Here is a 17,765-nt window from a genome sequence, read left to right on the forward strand (position 1 = left end):
GAGAGTTTTCAATTAATCGATACTATGTGTCATGTCGTAGTTGCATCGATGGTGTAATTTATGAAACCCCTTTCATAATTACCACCATACTCTGATCAGAGATTTCAACCTACATACACATGATAACACATAGGATATCCATACCCGAAGGTAAGCGGTGAATCCCCGACTACAATGCATCGACTCCTACATGTTTCGACAGAACACCCAGCCTTGCCACCTGATGACCCCATGAGAGTCGGTAAACAAGTCAAAGTGTAATTCTAGCACATAGAGTCTCAATGTTGTCCCGGGTCATAAGGACTAATGGTGTACAACCATAAACCAGGACTTTTTCACTCGATAAATGAGAACCACTTGGAAAGTCCTTTATGGAGGGTTGTTCAGTGCACTCTACCAAGAGCACCTATCTGCATGCTCGGACATCACAATGTCCCCTACCAATGAAACATGGTACTCACATCCCAGATACTAGTCTCGAACTCTAGCGGCCTATATCCTTCTTAGCGGCGGCTGAATCGACTAGGAACTTTTTAGAATATACAGTATTCCAAATATGAGTTTCATGATACTCATCATATGAGCATCTCATATTCTTTCTACTATATGTATATTCAAGGGCTTTATCTATGCAACTAGCATGGGTATACAGATAAAGATTTGCCAAAACAATAATTTCAAATATTATTAAAATAAAGATTGCTTATACATAGAGTTTCATTGTGAACGCTCGGCCAACACTTGGCTCGACGGGCACCTACTCTAACATATTAACCTGTGAGAATATGGATTTGAGACTCTTACTTGGAATTTCTGAAGGCCATGTACATTTAACTACCTGAAAATAAGCTTTGCATTGATCAGTTCAGTCTATTTCATAAATTATAATTATAATGATCTTGATATAACATTGACAGTTTTCAAATTTAATTTAAACACTTGGAAAGTTCTGATTACATTTCTATTTAAATTAATCAATATGTTTTGTGTTGCTATTAACGCTTAAATTGCTAGGGACTAGCAATAAGCTGGTTGGGGAGTGTGATAAAGATAAAAAATTGTATATTAATTAAATGTTTTATAATATAAATATATAGTTTTTGTTTTATTAAATGTTTAAATATTATAAGTTTTATAATAAATTGTATAAAATATAAGTTGTTGTGTAATTATAAGTTTTTACTATTTTTTACAGGTTCGATAAAACAAAAATAAACTTGGCGTTGCAAATGGGATTAAGATGATTCTTGGACCAGTAGAAAGTTGATGTTAATATCTACAATATTGGTGGTAAGCATGAGATAAAAATCTTCTCACAAGTGGGATCAAATTAAGCAACAATTAAAGTTACCAAAGAAGTGACAGTTTTACCATGCTCTAGTATTTTGACCATATCTCTCAAATTACTTGGTCAAATAGTTAAAAAAAAATACCACAATTCAAACCACTCAGATATCTACATGTTTGTTTTTATGTGGAGAAGAAAATTTGTAACGCCCGAGATTTTGATTATGTAAATCTGTGATTATTGACTATGAATTGATGTAATTATAGTCGGGCCATTCCGAGACCAGATTGGGCAAAGAATATGAAATGTATAAATTTGGGCCGAAGTTGCGGCGCCCGAGCGGAAGTTTTTGACCGCCCGAGCGCCATTGTCTAATGGAAGAAACCCGAACACATCGCGCCCGGGCGGAAGTTTTTGACCGCCCGAGCGCGATTGTATAAAATGAGAGGGCCGAACCTTCCTCGCCCGGCGGATATTTTTGACCGCCCGAGCGCAAGGCGTATTACTTGAAGAATGATGACACGTATCTTGGCCATGCAACGTGTATATATATATATACAAACTTCATTTCATTCTCTCATCAAAGGAAAGGAAAGGAACGAGAGATCTTTCAGAAATCCTTACGCCTTTATATTTCGATCCGTCCGTTAGATTTTCAATCCGATTTCAGTACTGAGTTTCTATCGACGAGAGCTTCAACTGGGCGTAAGTTTTCTTATGTTTTGTGATGATTTGAAATTATGATATTTCCAGAATCAGATATGATCCATATATGTTGTTATTGCGATATCAACATTGTATAATCAAAATCGGATCGAAGAACAGACTAGTTATGTAATTGTTATGAATTTTCAGAGTTGATTTAATTGTGATTAAACCGATTTGATATCAAAATTGTGTTGTTATTGATGATGAGGTGTTGGGATTGATATCTGACTGATATTGTATTGTTGGATATATCGATAATATTCAGATTTGGATCAGATGAGTTGTTAATCCGTATCTACTGATATTAATTATGAGCCGTGGTATTATATCTATGATATTGAGATTGACAGGGTTATTAAGATTGTATTGTTATGCCATCGAAATGTCAGTAAATTGATTTTGATCAGATTCAATATTGATTGAGATTGTATCATGATATCGTTGATATGGATCAGATTATGTTTGATTTGAGTATTGATCAGAACAGGTCTTGAATTGACTTATACATTGATACAGTGTATTCGATATTGTTATTGCCAGATTGATTTGACATGCAGTGAGTTTGAGCCTTCGACAGAGTCAGATCGACAGAACAAAACGAAAGGTATAAACTGATGTTGATGCGGGATTGCACAACTCGAGTTGACATGACTTGAGTTTCCCAAAATCACATACTTTACTTTATTGCATTGATATTTGCAATTGAATGAAATTGATATGTTTGAGTTATTGATTTATGTATTGAGTTATAGGCGGATACGCCTAGTCGTAGACGATTGATCTCGTGACAGGAGTGCCTGATAGTGATAGAATCGTCACGGGCACATTGCACCTTGTCACAGGATAGTGATTTGGCGAAAGTGCCAAAGTCTGTGACGGATAGGTCTAGACACCGGACGTTTGGTTATATCGAAGTGGATAGAATTGGAGTTTCTTCTATTACTGATGTTCGATATGGAAAGAGCCAAAGTCCGTGAATAAGAATGTACCACCATCCCGATCGGGAGTGTAGGTGGGTGTATGTTCTTATTCAGATCGGATCCCTAGATTAGGATGAGTCGAGTCAGAGTCTAAGAATCACGGAGTGTGATTCGGAGTTTGTATTGATTCATGTGATTCAGAGTTTGTATTGATTCATGTTTCTGATTTTGATACATGTTATGACTATCTGTTTCATTCTTGTATATCTGTTTATATGAAATGAATGTATACATGATTTATACTGGGAATGTAATTCTCACCGGAGTTATCCGGCTGTTGTCTTGTTTGTATGTGTGCTTGACAACATGTGGGACATGATCAGGATCAGGAAGAGGATGAGAGATTTTATTTAGCGTGGAGATCCGGGCCCAGAAGCAGAATAGGATTCAGCACTGGATGTATAGATGTTGAACCTAATTGAGATATAGACATGGAGTACATGACTTGTACTTTTATATTGACATGTATATCAGATAGATTACTATTACGTTTCCGCATTTATATTTAAAAAGAAAAAAAATTTAGTCCCACTTTTCTTATTTGTAGAAATTGACATTAATAATGATTAAGACATGAACTATCGTCCGGGTCCCCACAAAATTCGGATGGAAAGATTTTCAAAAGTGATGTGTATTAAAATATTAATTTCTTGGAACACCAATGAAGACTTATGTGTAAAAAATAATATTTTATTTGTGGTTGTCTCCCCAAATTTGGCTATAAATAGGGGGTGCATTGTAATGTATTGAGATATCCCTCATTTTATGAACAAACCTTTCAGCTCATAATATTTCTCTCTTTGTTTTCCCTTTATTTCTTCATTTAAATATAATTAGCATGTTAAATTCATATTCAAAGTTTTACACTTTGAATAATGAGTAGCTAACTTCCCAAAGTTGAGATGAAAAGGTGAAACTCTTGGCATGATAATAAGGTTATTAAAAGGTAAGAATCTATGTTTTATATTATTTAATCATTATTTATTGTTTATGTTATATTTATTCCTTTAAGTATTATTATACCCTACTTATAAGTGGGAGTTTTAATTTATTGTTGCTATATGTTACACTAAATTCTTGGAACCATTTAAATGTTAGTTTTGTTTTATCAACCATTTATAGTGGGAACCTTGATTTAGTGTTTACAAATATATATAGCACAATAAATACTTGACAACATTTACAAGTTTTGGTATATATATTATATACTTATATAAAAATATGATTATTTAATATATATTGGAACCATTTTATTAAGTGGATTTCAATAATGTTCATTAATGTTAACTTTATTAAAATACCAAGAGTGGATCCTTTAATCTCAACTACTTAAACTAAAATTTGAACAATTAAAAATTACCAATTAAAGATTCAAACTATTAAAAGAAAAATAAAACAAAAACAAAAACAAAAAGACATTGTAGTGGACTTGTAATTACTTTAGCTTCCCTGTGGATACGTTATTCGGACTCACCGAATTATACTACTTGTGGACAACCTGCTCTTAGGAGTGCAACAATCAAAGTCGCAACAGTTGGGATTCTAAGTTGTCTTTGATAGAATTCACATATAATAACAGCTACCAATCTTCAATCGATATGGCACCCTACGAGGCATTATATGGAAAAAAGTGTCGATCTCCTTTGTATTGGGAAGAGGTAGGTGAAAGGAAGATGTTGGGCCCAGAATTGGTTCAACAAACAGCAGATGTGGTGGCATTAATCCAAGAACGAATGAAGACCGCTCAGTCTCGACAGAAGAGTTATGCTGATGTTCGTCGACGGCCTTTGACATTCGAGGTAGGTGATCATGTTTTTATTAAAATAGCCCCTTTTAAGGGAGTGATGCGATTTGGCAAGAAAGGTAAGTTAAGTCCTCGATACATTGGGCCGTTTGAAATTCTCGACAAGATTGGAGACCGAGCCTATCGTCTTGCATTGCCACCAGACTTGGATCAAATGCACAATGTCTTTCATGTGTCTATGCTACGCAAATATCTTCCAAATCCATATCATGTTCTTCGACATGAATCATTAGATCTTTTACAGAACCTAAGCTACGAAGAAGTACCGGTTCAAATTCTTGATAGCAAGGTAAAAGTATTAAGAAACAAAGAGATTGGTATTGTAAAAGTTCTATGGCGGAATTATATGATTGAAGAAGCGACTTGGGAACCAGAAGAAAAAATGAAACATTGTTATCCAAATTTATTCAATGGTAAGCAAATTTCGGGGAAGAAATATTTATAAGGAGGGGAGATTGTAATAGCCCAACATTTATCATGTTAATCTCTATGGTTTATTATTGTTATGATAATGTTTTATGATTTAATGGTTGAGATTATGTTAAATGGTTATTGTTTATTGTGTTGTTTATTGAAATGAGATTAGAATGGTTATGATTATGTTTATTGGAATAGTTGTTGGAGTTATGTTATATAATGGTGATTGGGAATGGTATTGAATGGGTAGAATAGAAAGTTGATCTTGAGCCAAATAGGAAATGAAAGTGCAGAAACAGTATGAAAAATATAGCAGTAGTTGTGGTTTTTAGCATAATGTTTTGTATATTATTCCAATTGATGTGAGGCTACTTCCATTAGAAAGACAAGATATAAGGCTATAACTTTAATGTTTTGAGTTTTGTTCAAATCAATAGGGAAGACGAGCCAAAAGTGGCCCGAAGTGTGTCATGTGTATCGTTGTTCCTGCACTGACACCTGTTGGGAGAATCAGCATAACTCTTTACTCAGACTTCCAAATGACATGAGGCCAATTGGCGATGCAAGCCAACACATAGGGCTACAACTTTCATGTTGACCACTTTTGCAAATTCTGAAGTTAAAAATATGTTTCTCTGCAGAATGCGGCGCGCCCCTGCGCCAGATCTCGCGCTATGGCGCGTCCATTGCTGAAATTTTGTTTTTTTAGGCAGAATGTGGCGCGCGGGTGCGCCGGATCACGCGCCACTGCACCCAGAACATGTTAGAAAACGTGTTTTGAGGTTGGGAATGAATAAAAATAGTTTGGAAAGTGTATTTGTATCATTTTCTCTTCCTTTTTTCCTACTCCATCGGTTTAGAGCTAGGGTTCTTCCATTTTCTTCTTCCCCTCCGATCATCTCTTGATTTATTCCTTCAATCCAAGTTGGTATCTTCATCTAAGCTAAGAGAAGGATCAAGAATCATCACCAAGTGCCAAGGCTAGTGTATCTCTATTTGGTTGTAAGTAGAAACTTCTCCTTGAGCTCACATGATGAATATATATATATATATATAAGCCATGTTTATTGATAATTAGATCCTTTCATTGGCATATATTTGATCTATATATTGTTATATGTTCATTGTTCAAGGATTTTCATTGAATTCATTGATCAAGGAGCTAATACACCATTGTGCCTACCAAGTGTTTTTATAAATGCCTCAATGAGATTTCCTATGATTAAAGCCAAGGAATGATAGTAATTCATGCATGTCATTGGCCAATCACATGATTATGAAGTATCTCTCACAGTTTTGATATTTATATCAAAGAGATACTTGCCACATGTCACAGGTCACAGGACTGTCATTTCCTTCCTTTAATTCATGATATGATACCCTTTACATTGATTTGAGATTTATGATTCATTCTTTATCGCCATTGCCATAGTCATGTTCTAAGCCAAAGCTATGTATATGTAATTTCTATGTACAACTTCTTACTTACTTTATTTTATTCTCATTCCAGTTAATGTCATGTGATGCAGGTGATAAGAAGGACTGAAAGGGATTGTTCGAGGCGGGAGAAGTCATATAAGATGCCAAGGGAAAGACTTTTTGGTTTTGTCATTTTGAAATTGTGGTGGAGTGAACATATGTAAAGTTTTAAAATTTCATGTAGTTTAGTAAATGAATGAAATGAAAGGTTTGTGTTGGCTTTTGGTTATGTTATGGATAATACATTGTGAATGATCATGTACCTTAACCTTGGAAATGGTTTTGATGTAAATAGTATATGTTTCTTTTCCTTGGAAATGAAAGGCTTCCGCATGTTATTTACTTAATTTAAATGTCATGGGAGTGGGGTTTTACATGCTCATATGATGAGTATCATGAAACTCATATTTGCAATACTGTATATTCTAAACAGTTCTTAGTCGATTCAGCCGCCGCTAAGAAGGATATAGGCCGCTCGAGATTGAGGCTCGTTTCTGCGATGTGATTACCATGTTTCATTGGTAGGGGACATTGTGATGTATGAACATGCATATAGGTGCTCCTTGTAGAGTGCACTGAACAACCCTCCATAAAGGACTTTCCAAGTGTTTCTCACTTATTGAGTGAAAACGTCATAGTTTATGGTTGTACACCATTAGTCCTTATGACCCGGGACAACATTGAGGCTCTATATGCTACCATTGCACTTTGACTTGTATACCGACTCATATGGGGTCATCAGGTGGCAAAGTTGGGTGTTTTTTCGAAACATATATGAGTCGATGCATTGTAGTCGGGGATTCACCGCTTACCTTCGGGTATGGATATCCTATGTGTATGTAGTATGAAATCTCTGATCAGAGTATGGTGGAATGAAGAAAGTGGTTTCTTAGATTGCACCATCGATGCGACTACGACATGACACATAGTATCGATTCTTTGACAGCTCTCTATATACCAATAGTTGTCGAATCGGTCGGGATATATGAGATGAAGGGACCGTACTGTACGTTAACCATAATTGAATGGTTCTTGCAGGCACTATCATTTGATACCTAAGTAATCATGTAAGCGATGCTGCTAGGCGTTTAACATGATTGGTTGGGTACTATCAGACTTGAGTTCTGACGTTCTTATTATCAAGGAGTTGATAATTAAGAATGAAGCAATTGGGGTATGCTCATATAAGGACATCCTTAGTCCCGAATCACATTAAGATGTGAACCCACGTGTAGAACCCGTAACTTAGACTATGTATAAGCCATGCATAATTCTAGTATTTAAATTTTAAAATGATTTTATTGCATGAGTATTTAAATGCTTTTCCTTAAGTTAATTATTTTATGCAGTATTTTGATTTTTATCATTTCAGCTAATTCAGTGAGGCCGGACTGGAGTTGGAGTTTAGAGATAAAATTTAAGATTTAGGAAAACATTTCCAGAATTTATTTTAGCTATCAAGTAAGTCCATTTAAGTTAATAAGGAAGTTTAAGGAATTATTTTAGTTACTTGAGGTGAGTAGAAAAATAAATTATTTAAGTTCCTTAATTAAGGGGTTAGTTCACTAAATTATTTAAAGGATAGGTGAGGCTTTTAATGTGGGGACCCGGACGCTAATCATGTTCTTAATCATAATTGGGACTAATTAATCAATTATAAAACAGGGTCTAAATTTTTTTTTAAAATGCGGAACGTAGTGAAATAAAACATATATACAACTCAGTATAAAAGAACAAGTCCTGTACTACATACATTTATTCAACTAAGGTTTAACAGCTAATATCAAGTGTCCAACCCTATCTCTAATCCAAGTCCGGAGCCTCCACTCTAATCACGATCTCTCTTCATCTTCTCGACCCTGAACCTGTCCCACCTATTGTCATGCACACATACAAAACAAGACAACAGCCGGATAACTCCGGTGAGAATAAATCCCAGTATAAACAATGTAAACATGCAATCATATAAAAACATATACAAAAGCATATAACAAATATCATTCACATGCAGCCAATCAACAAACATGTATAATATCAAAACTGTAAATCAACTAGTCATCACAGACTCGACTCAAACAACGCGTCGTCTCAGACTCGACTCAACTCTAACCTAGGGATCCCAATGTCTGGATATTGATAATTATATCGAATCTCAGTCGATAGGAATGAATCAACCCTAAACGGCATCGATATAATTCATATATCCAGTGTCTGGGCGAAACAGCCGCAGAATTGACGAATCAGTCAAGAATTAAGCGAATCAGCCAATAACTACAAGAATCAGCCAGTAATTAAGCGAATCAGCCAAAGTTTAGACGAATCAGTCGATAACTAGACGAATCAGCCAATAACCAGACGAATCAGCTGGTGACTAGGCGACTCAGCCCATGACTAAACGAATCAGTAGTCAATACATGCAGTGGCTATAAATCAATAGACTCCAAACATCAATCTCATCAATTATAAATATCAATACAATAAACTAAGTATGTGATTTAGGGAAACTCGAGTCAAACCTCACTCGAGTTGTGCAATCCCAACTCAACATTAATTTATACCTTTCTTTCTGATACTCTGACTCTGTCGAAGTCTCGAACTCAAAGCCTGTCAATACTCAGTCTGACAATAACAATATCGAGGGTACGGTATCAATACACCACTCAAAAAACACTGGATATAATCAGAATTAAATCAATTTTTGTTTCAACAATATGATGTCATAATTTCAATATATCCAGCACTACCATATCAGTCAGATATCAATTCCAACACCTCATAATCGATAACAGTTCAATTTTGATATCAAATCGATTCCAAAACAACTCCGAAAATCATAACAATTCCATATGGTATTTATTCTTCAGTCCGGTTTCGATTATACGATGTCTAACATGACCAGAACATCATATAAGAATCATATCAGATTCTGACAATACCATAATTTCAAATCATATCAAAACGTAGTAAAACTTACGTCTATTTGTAGCCTACGTCGATAAGAACACAGTACTGAAATCGGATTCAAAATCAGATAGACGGATTTCTCAGTACTGAAGCCCCTTCTTCGGTTGTAGCCTACGTCGATAGGAACACAGTACTGAAGCCCCTTCCTCGATTTAGCTGATTCTGAGGGACAAAATCGTTTTTGATATATATATATATTGCATGTGAAGGGCAAATGGCTCACCATACGAGCAACACGTCTCGCGCATATGCGCGACCCTCTTCGGCGCATATGCGCGAGACATAATGTCTCGGCGCGTATCATGCACAGCGCCTCGCGCATATGCGCGAGGTCCTTCAAATTTCTTCACAACTCTCGGGTTACCTCGCGCACATGCGCGGATTCGTGTCGCGCATATGCGCAAGGTTCTCTGCCCTCGTCGCGCATATGCGCACATCTGTGCCGCGCATATGCGCGAGGCTACTATTCCTCGCACATTTTCATGCATTTCTCGTCTTTCCCGGTCCGATCCTTTCCGTCTATAATAATATCAATTATCCCCAAATCATTTCAGATTAATAGGATAAAATTCTCGGGCCTTACTTTTAAGGGTTATAAATTTAGTAACTAAACAATATTTTCCTTCATTTGTATTGATGATTTTCGGCCCCTTGGATGACTTAGCATGCCTTGCCACCCCACCACCTTTGACCCTTTCTTTGTATTTAATTAGTAGCATAATCCCTTCATTTTTCTAGCACCATTTAATTAATGATCAACATTATCCTCACCTAGTCTAGATGAAACAAATATCGGCCATGATCCCTCCCAAGAAGACTTGTTCAAACAAATTTAAAATTTAAATGAGAGGTAGACTTGGTCTTGCATTTTAATCCCTTTATTAGTGGATCTTCCCCCTCACCTTTCCAACATCATTCTCCTCCGCCATGACCGAAATTCAGAGAGTTTAGAGTGGGAAAAACCGAGAGCATCATAGCTAGAAAGAGAGGAAAAATCGAGAGCAAGAAAGGTAGAAAAGAAAGCGCTCCACCTCCTCCGCGCCGGATCGTCTTATTCATTCGTTTTTCTTTCAAAACGAAATCAATCATGCATATATTCTTCCTTGACTCTTCAATCAAGTCCTATTATCATTTATTTTCAATGCATGATCATTATTTCTATGGTAAAAACCGAAACATAGCAAGATTTTTCAGAAAACAACATGCAGATTTTCGGCCCTTCCAATTCAAGCTTCACGGTTTCATTTGTTTTGTGAGTTGCAGGTATTGGTTCGATTCCAGAATCCCAAGGCGACATCTAGACATGTAATATAGGATGCATTAGGACCATGTTGGTCCACTCATTTAACCCCATGCACGCTGGAAGACACGAAAATGATAGCAACTCCACATGTTGTGCATTTGAACCTTTCGAAATTCTGTGTTGCTGTCATATAGGAAATGAATCTGATCATGGCTGCCACAAGGCCTATAGCCATGGTTAGATCACTTCCCTAGCAGGTCTAAGACATGACTAAGTCGCCCTTTTGGTGGCTTGGTCCATGGTGAATCGGTTTTCAAATAAAACAACAAGAACAGCCCCTTCCCCATTTCGGCTCTTCCTTTGTACAGCATGTGTGTTTCGAATTTTGGTGGATTGGTGTGGATCTTGGTTGGCCTATGGCCCATAGCCACAGTTCATACCATACCCCAAGATGTCTAGATCATGCCATGGTCAATCAAATGGCCACTGGAACGATACGAGACAGCAAATGAAACACAACACCACACACGCATGCAAGGTGTTCTCGGTTGGAGTTTTCGGGTGTTTGCTGAATGGTGCGAATTGTGGCTGGTCTAGGGCCCATAGCCATGGTTCAAATCATTCCTTGGGATGTTGGTAAGAGTCTCTGGTCGGTGGTACAAGCCCCAATGGCCGGTAGTCTCGAAAACGACACAAGGAAAGCAAGTGCGCAGCTGCTGTAATTTTGACAGCAAGTGTGCTGTTGTTCTCAGGCGTTGTTTGAGTCCTTGGTTGTATTTTAGCCCATGGCCTTGGACTGTACAGTGCCTTATCAAGTTAGGAAGGTCATGTTTTTGGCCGTTTGTCATTCGGATCATTTTTGAGGTCGTACGAGAATTTACTGTGCGATGTGCCAAATTGACTCTCGAGAGAGCGTTTCATGCTTTGGCCTCCATTCACCTAAGATTCGACATGCTTCATTTGAGGAGCATTAATTCATCATTTTAAGCGTATTTTAATCATGTCTATTTGATGTTTCAGTGTTGGTTCGGGTTGGTTCGGAGTAATGATTAAATACGAAGTCATTAGGCGCATTTGTCTCAGTTTTTGGTTTTTAATTGCATGGTTTGGTCAAGTAAAAACTATTGCATATTTTTCATGGCATATTTAGGTTGCAGCGAGCCTGGGAGCGATCCAATCCATTCAGTAAAATTGTTACAGGATATTTAATTCAGTTATTTAATTATATTACGTGCAAAAATACAAATTTTGAGATTTATGCGATATGGCTTGTGGTCACTTTACTATCATGACTAAATCCGGTCGCCAGTTACCGGTCCGATTGTCAGTCAGTTACCGGTTATGAGAGCATTACTAAGTCCGGTCGCCAATTACCGGCCCGGTCGCCAGTTACCGGTAAGTTCAGTTGTTTCACCCAGTACTGTGGCAGTAGTCTGATCAAACGTACATTATTAAGTCCGGTCGCCAGTTAACGGTCAGTTCAGTTCAGGGACCACATGCGTAGACCATAATCTCACCAAAAAAATTACTACAGGCTATTTCAGTACAGGGCTCCAAGGAACAAACATTTTCACTATGATTTTCAGTTCAGTTATGCACGTATTATAATTAATCATGACACGACATTTTTACGATATGCCTCATGACATGATATTTTTCACTTGCATGCAAGCTTACTATTTATTTACTTGTTATTTAAGATATATGCATGTTGAGTCTTTAGACTCACTAGACTTGATTGTTGTAGGTACTGATGATGTCGGGACCGAGGGCGGGGACCAGTGAGCCAGCTCGAGTCGGCAGTAGTAGGACCCGAGGACCTAAGTTCAGCATTTATTATTATTTGATGGCTCAAACATTTTAATTATCGTTGGAAAAACCTTTTATTTTTATTTCGAAAAATGTTAATTCATCCGCTGCCATTTTAAACATCAAACTTTATATATCAGTTCATTTATGATTGAGGCAATTTTAATTATTTGAAAAGAAAAATTTTAAATTTTCCCAATTTTTCAAGTAAGGATTTTTAGGCCTCGACTGCTGGTATCAGAGCAATGGTTCTGTATAGGGTTGTACTACTACTGATCTCGAGAAGCTCACGAAGTCACGTCTTCGGTCTGTAAGTTTTACATTTACGCATTTCATTTAAAGCATGAATTATTTTCAACAGCATGATTTCATGAGATATTTTACGCCCAGATTTTTATTGTTCAGTATTTAAATTTAAATTAATGATGGAGTTATGCATGTTAGTTACGTATAGGTTATTTATGGAACAATATGCCCCCTAGGCGCATCCTCGAGCGCAATAGAGATTAGGAGCTTCGCCGACAGGACAGGGAGGAGCAGAGACAGGAGAGAGACCTACCACTTCCACCACCGCCTCCACCGGACATGAATGCCCAGATGCTGGCTGGGATGACTCAGTTCTTCGCACAGTTTGCGGGGAACAATGCGGTGGCGACCAGGCCGACAGGGCCCGAGGCTGTTTACGAGAGATTTATGAAGATGCGTCCGAAGGAGTTTTCAGGGACGTCGGACCCCATGATTTCCGAGGGCTGGATCAAGTCCCTCGAGGTTATCTTCGAGTTTATGGAGCTTGGAGATTCAGATCGAATTCGTTGTGCCTCTTATCTGTTCGGAGGAGATGCCCGCTTATGGTGGGAAGGAGCTTCAGTAGCCCTTAACTTGGCTACCCTGACTTGGGCACGCTTCACGGAGGTATTCTACTCCAAATATTTTACTGAGGAAGTACGCACCAGGTTGACCACTGAGTTCATGAGCCTGAGACAGGGAGATTCGACTGTTACGGAGTTCATCCGTAAGTTTGAGAGGGGTTGTCATTTTGTGCCCCTGATCGCGAATGATGCTATAGCCAAGTTGATGCATTTCTTGGTGGGTCTACGGCCGATCTTGCGCCGTGATGTTATGGTGTCTGACCCTACTTCATATGAGGTTGCTGTCTCCAAAGCCTTAGCCGCAGAGCAGGATCAGCAGGACATCGAGAGAGACCGTCAGGGCAATTGCCCAATCCAGGTACCACACCGCCCTCCTCCTCAGCAGCATCAGCATCAGCACAAGAGGCCTTTTCACGGGCCGCACCGAAATAGAGGAGGACCTCAGCAGCAGGGACGTGCCATCCCGAGGACCTTTGAGCATCCGGCTTGCCCTAAATGCTCACGCCGTCATCCCGGAGTATGTATGTTTGGCTCAAGGAAGTGTTACAAGTGTGGTAGCCCATGCCACACGCTGCCGTATTGCCCTCAGAAGAACCTGCCCACCCAGGGCAGAGTGTTTGCTCTCCATGCGACGGAGACGAACCCCGATACCATGTTGATGACAGGTACCTTTAAGCTTTAAGCTTACATTTGAGATTTAATGTTTTGGGAATCGGGATTAAGATTTTTAACTTATATTTGCAATAGGATTGCATGCTCTACTCAGTATTTATTTCCGGGATTTAGTTAGAAGAACTGTGACCTTTGCATGTCTATAAACTTAACTCTTGTGATTATTGGTTTCCGCTTAGTGTTCCGAACTTTCAGGGAGAATTTTCATAGCTGGCTCAGCTACCAAGGCCTTAATAGATTCAGGGGCTACACACTCATTTATTTCGGAGGTCTTTGCCAATTTCCTCAAAGTCAAGACCATCGGGCTAGATATAGCCTATTCAGTAGTGTTGCCTTCAGGCGAGGAGATGGCAGCCACCAATGTGATCCGAGACATAGATCTTGAGCTCCATGGCAACCTCGTTTATGCGGATCTGATCGTGTTGCCGATGCCAGAGTTTGACATCATCCTAGGGATGGACTGGCTATTGCGGAACAGAGTTTTGATTGACTTCCAGCGGAGATCTGTTCTAGTCCGACCGCCTGGAATGACGCAGTTCTTATTTGAGCCAGACAGGTACTTTCCCTTACCGCGCATTATTCCATATGTCCAGGCTAGGAAGCTCATGCATAGAGGGTGTCGGGCGTTTCTAGCAACCTTTGTATATGTTCCCGAGGCAGCCAGTCAGTCAGCTTCAGATGTTCCGATTGTTAGAGACTTCTTAGACGTTTTTCCGGAGGACGTCTCTGGTATGCCACCTGAGAGAGAGGTGGAGTTTTCTATCGAGCTTATGCCAGGTACGGTTCCAATCTCCAAAGCACCGTACCGACTTGCACCGACAGAAATGGCAGAGCTTAAGAAGCAGATTCAGGAACTTCTTGACAAGGAGTTCATTCGCCCTAGTTGCTCACCTTGGGGTGCGCCAGTCTTGTTTGTTAAGAAGAAGGATGGCTCTATGAGACTTTGTATTGACTAACGGGAGTTGAACAGGGTTACAGTGAAGAATAAATACCCACTTCTGAGGATTGAGGATCTGTTTGAACAGTTGCAGGGAGCTTCGATTTTCTCCAAGATAGATCTGCGTTCCGGTTATCACCGGTTGAGGGTGAGAGATGCTGATGTTTCGAAGACAGCTTTCAGGACTCGTTATGGCCACTACGAGTTCCTTGTGATGCCGTTCGGTTTGACCAATGCGCCAGCGATCTTCATGGATCTCATGAATCGCGTATTTCAGCCGTACCTCGATCAGTTTGTGATAGTGTTCATAGACGACATTCTCGTCTACTCCAAGAATCGGGAGGATCACAGCAGGCATCTGACCACAGTGTTGCAGACATTGCAGAAGTACAAATTATTCGCAAAGTTCAGTAAATGTGAATTCTGGTTAGAGAAGGTGGCGTTCTTAGGCCTCATTGTTTCCAGCAGTGGCATCAAGGTAGACCCAGCGAAAGTTGCAGTAGTCAGAGATTGGGTTGGGCCGCAGAATGCATCAGAGATCCGCAGTTTTCTTGGACTAGCAGGATATTATCGGAAGTTCATCAAGGGATTCTCCTCGATTGCAGTTCTACTCACAGCAGTGACAAAGAAGAATGTGAAATTTGTTTGGAGCGAGGAGTGTCAGAAGAGCTTCGATACTTTGAAGCAAGCTCTTATCTCAGCACCAGTTTTGGCTGTGCCGTCAGGGTCCGGTGAGTTTGTTCTGTATACCGATGCTTCGAAGCTCGGTCTTGGCGCCGTATTGATGCAGCATGGGAGGGTGATAGCTTATGCTTCTAGACAGTTGAAAATCCATGAGAAGAACTACCCTACCCATGATCTAGAGTTGGCCGCCGTAGTTTTTGCACTGAAGATTTGGAGGCACTATCTGTATGGAGAGAAGTGCCAGATCTTTACCGACCACAACAGTCTCAAGTATTTCTTTACGCAGAAGGAACTGAATATGCGTCAGAGGCGTTGGTTGGAGCTTGTGAAGGACTATGATTGTGACATTAGCTACCACCCGGGTAAAGCTAATGTAGTTGCAGATGCATTGAGCAGGAAAGTTGCAGTGATGGCCCATTTGACAGTTTCGAGACCTCTTCAGTTTGAGATGCAGAGGTTTGATCTTGAGACTTATCCTCGAGGTAGAGTTCCTTGTCTATCTACCTTGACCATTCAGTCTTCCCTTATGGACCGTATTCGCAGTGATCAGTCATCAGATGAGCAGTTAGCAAAGTGGAAGCAGAGAGACGAGGCCAAGGGCAGTGCCTTGTATTCAGTCAACGATGGTATTGTGAGATACCGAGACAGGATATGGGTTCCTAGCATTGATTCTATTCAAGAAGATATTCTATCACAGGCCCACCTGTCACCGTACTCCATTCATCCAGGGAGTACGAAGATGTACAAAGATCTGCAGCTATTGTATTGGTGGCCTCGTATGAAGAAGGAAATCAGACGGTTTGTATCCGAGTGTCTGACCTGTCAGTTAGTGAAGGCCGAGCATCAGAGACCAGCAGATTTGCTCAAGCCTCTTCCTATTCCCGAGTGGAAGTGGGAGAACGTTACCATGGATTTTGTGACCGGATTGCCGAAGTCAGCCAGAGGATCAAATGCTATCTGGGTGATTGTAGATCGTCTTACCAAATCAGCGCACTTCTTGCCTATTAAGACGACATTCACCATGATTCAGTATGCAGAGCTGTATATCCGAGAGATTGTCCGACTCCATGGCATTCCAGTTTCTATCGTATCTAACAGAGATCCCAGATTCACTTCCTCGTTTTGGAAGAGTTTGCATTCGACTATGGGTACGAAGTTGTTGTTTAGCACAGCTTTCCATCCGCAGACAGATGGGCAGTCAGAGTGAGTCATTCAGATTTTGGAGGATCTTCTCCGTGCTTGCGTCATTGATTTCTCTAGGAGTTGGGAGTCGAACTTACCATTGGTTGAGTTCACCTATAACAACAGCTTCCAGTCTTCTATTGGTATGGCTCCGTATGAAGCACTATATGGACGTAAGTGTAGATCTCCTATTCATTGGGATGAAGTAGGAGAGAGAGCAGAGTTGGGTCCAGAGATTATTCAGCAGACTGTCGATGTAGTAGCCCAGATCCGTGATAGGATGAGGACCGCTCAGAGTCGACAGAAGAGCTATGCAAATCAGAGGAGGAGAGATTTAGAGTTTGCTGTCGGCGATCATGTCTTTGTGAAGGTGGCACCTATGAAGGGGGTCATGCGATTTGGGAAGAAAGGGAAGCTCAGTCCAAGATTCATTGGACCATTTGAGATCCTCGACAGAGTTGGGACGCTAGCTTATCGTGTGGCTCTTCCCGCAGAATCTGGCCGGAGTACACAATGTCTTTCACGTCTCTATGCTGAGGAAGTATGTGGCGAATCCTTCGCATGTCTTGAACTTCGAGCCATTGCAGCTTACTCCGAACCTATCTTATGAGGAGAGACCAGTGCAGATCCTAGACAGGCAAGAGAAGAAGCTTCGGAACAAGCTGGTTAGGCGAGTCAAAGTCAAATGGCTCAACCACTCAGAGGAGGAAGCTACGTGGGAATCCGAGA

General features: G+C 39.8%; 1 pseudogene; it reads left to right on the forward strand.

Annotated features, from left to right (window-relative positions):
- LOC142541939 (uncharacterized) overlaps positions 1 to 17,765 on the forward strand; it is a 122,994-nt pseudogene that overhangs the window by 16,290 nt on the left and 88,939 nt on the right.

This window comes from Primulina tabacum, chromosome 4, assembly GCF_025594145.1.
Source record: "Primulina tabacum isolate GXHZ01 chromosome 4, ASM2559414v2, whole genome shotgun sequence".
Classification (NCBI taxonomy): domain Eukaryota; kingdom Viridiplantae; phylum Streptophyta; class Magnoliopsida; order Lamiales; family Gesneriaceae; genus Primulina; species Primulina tabacum.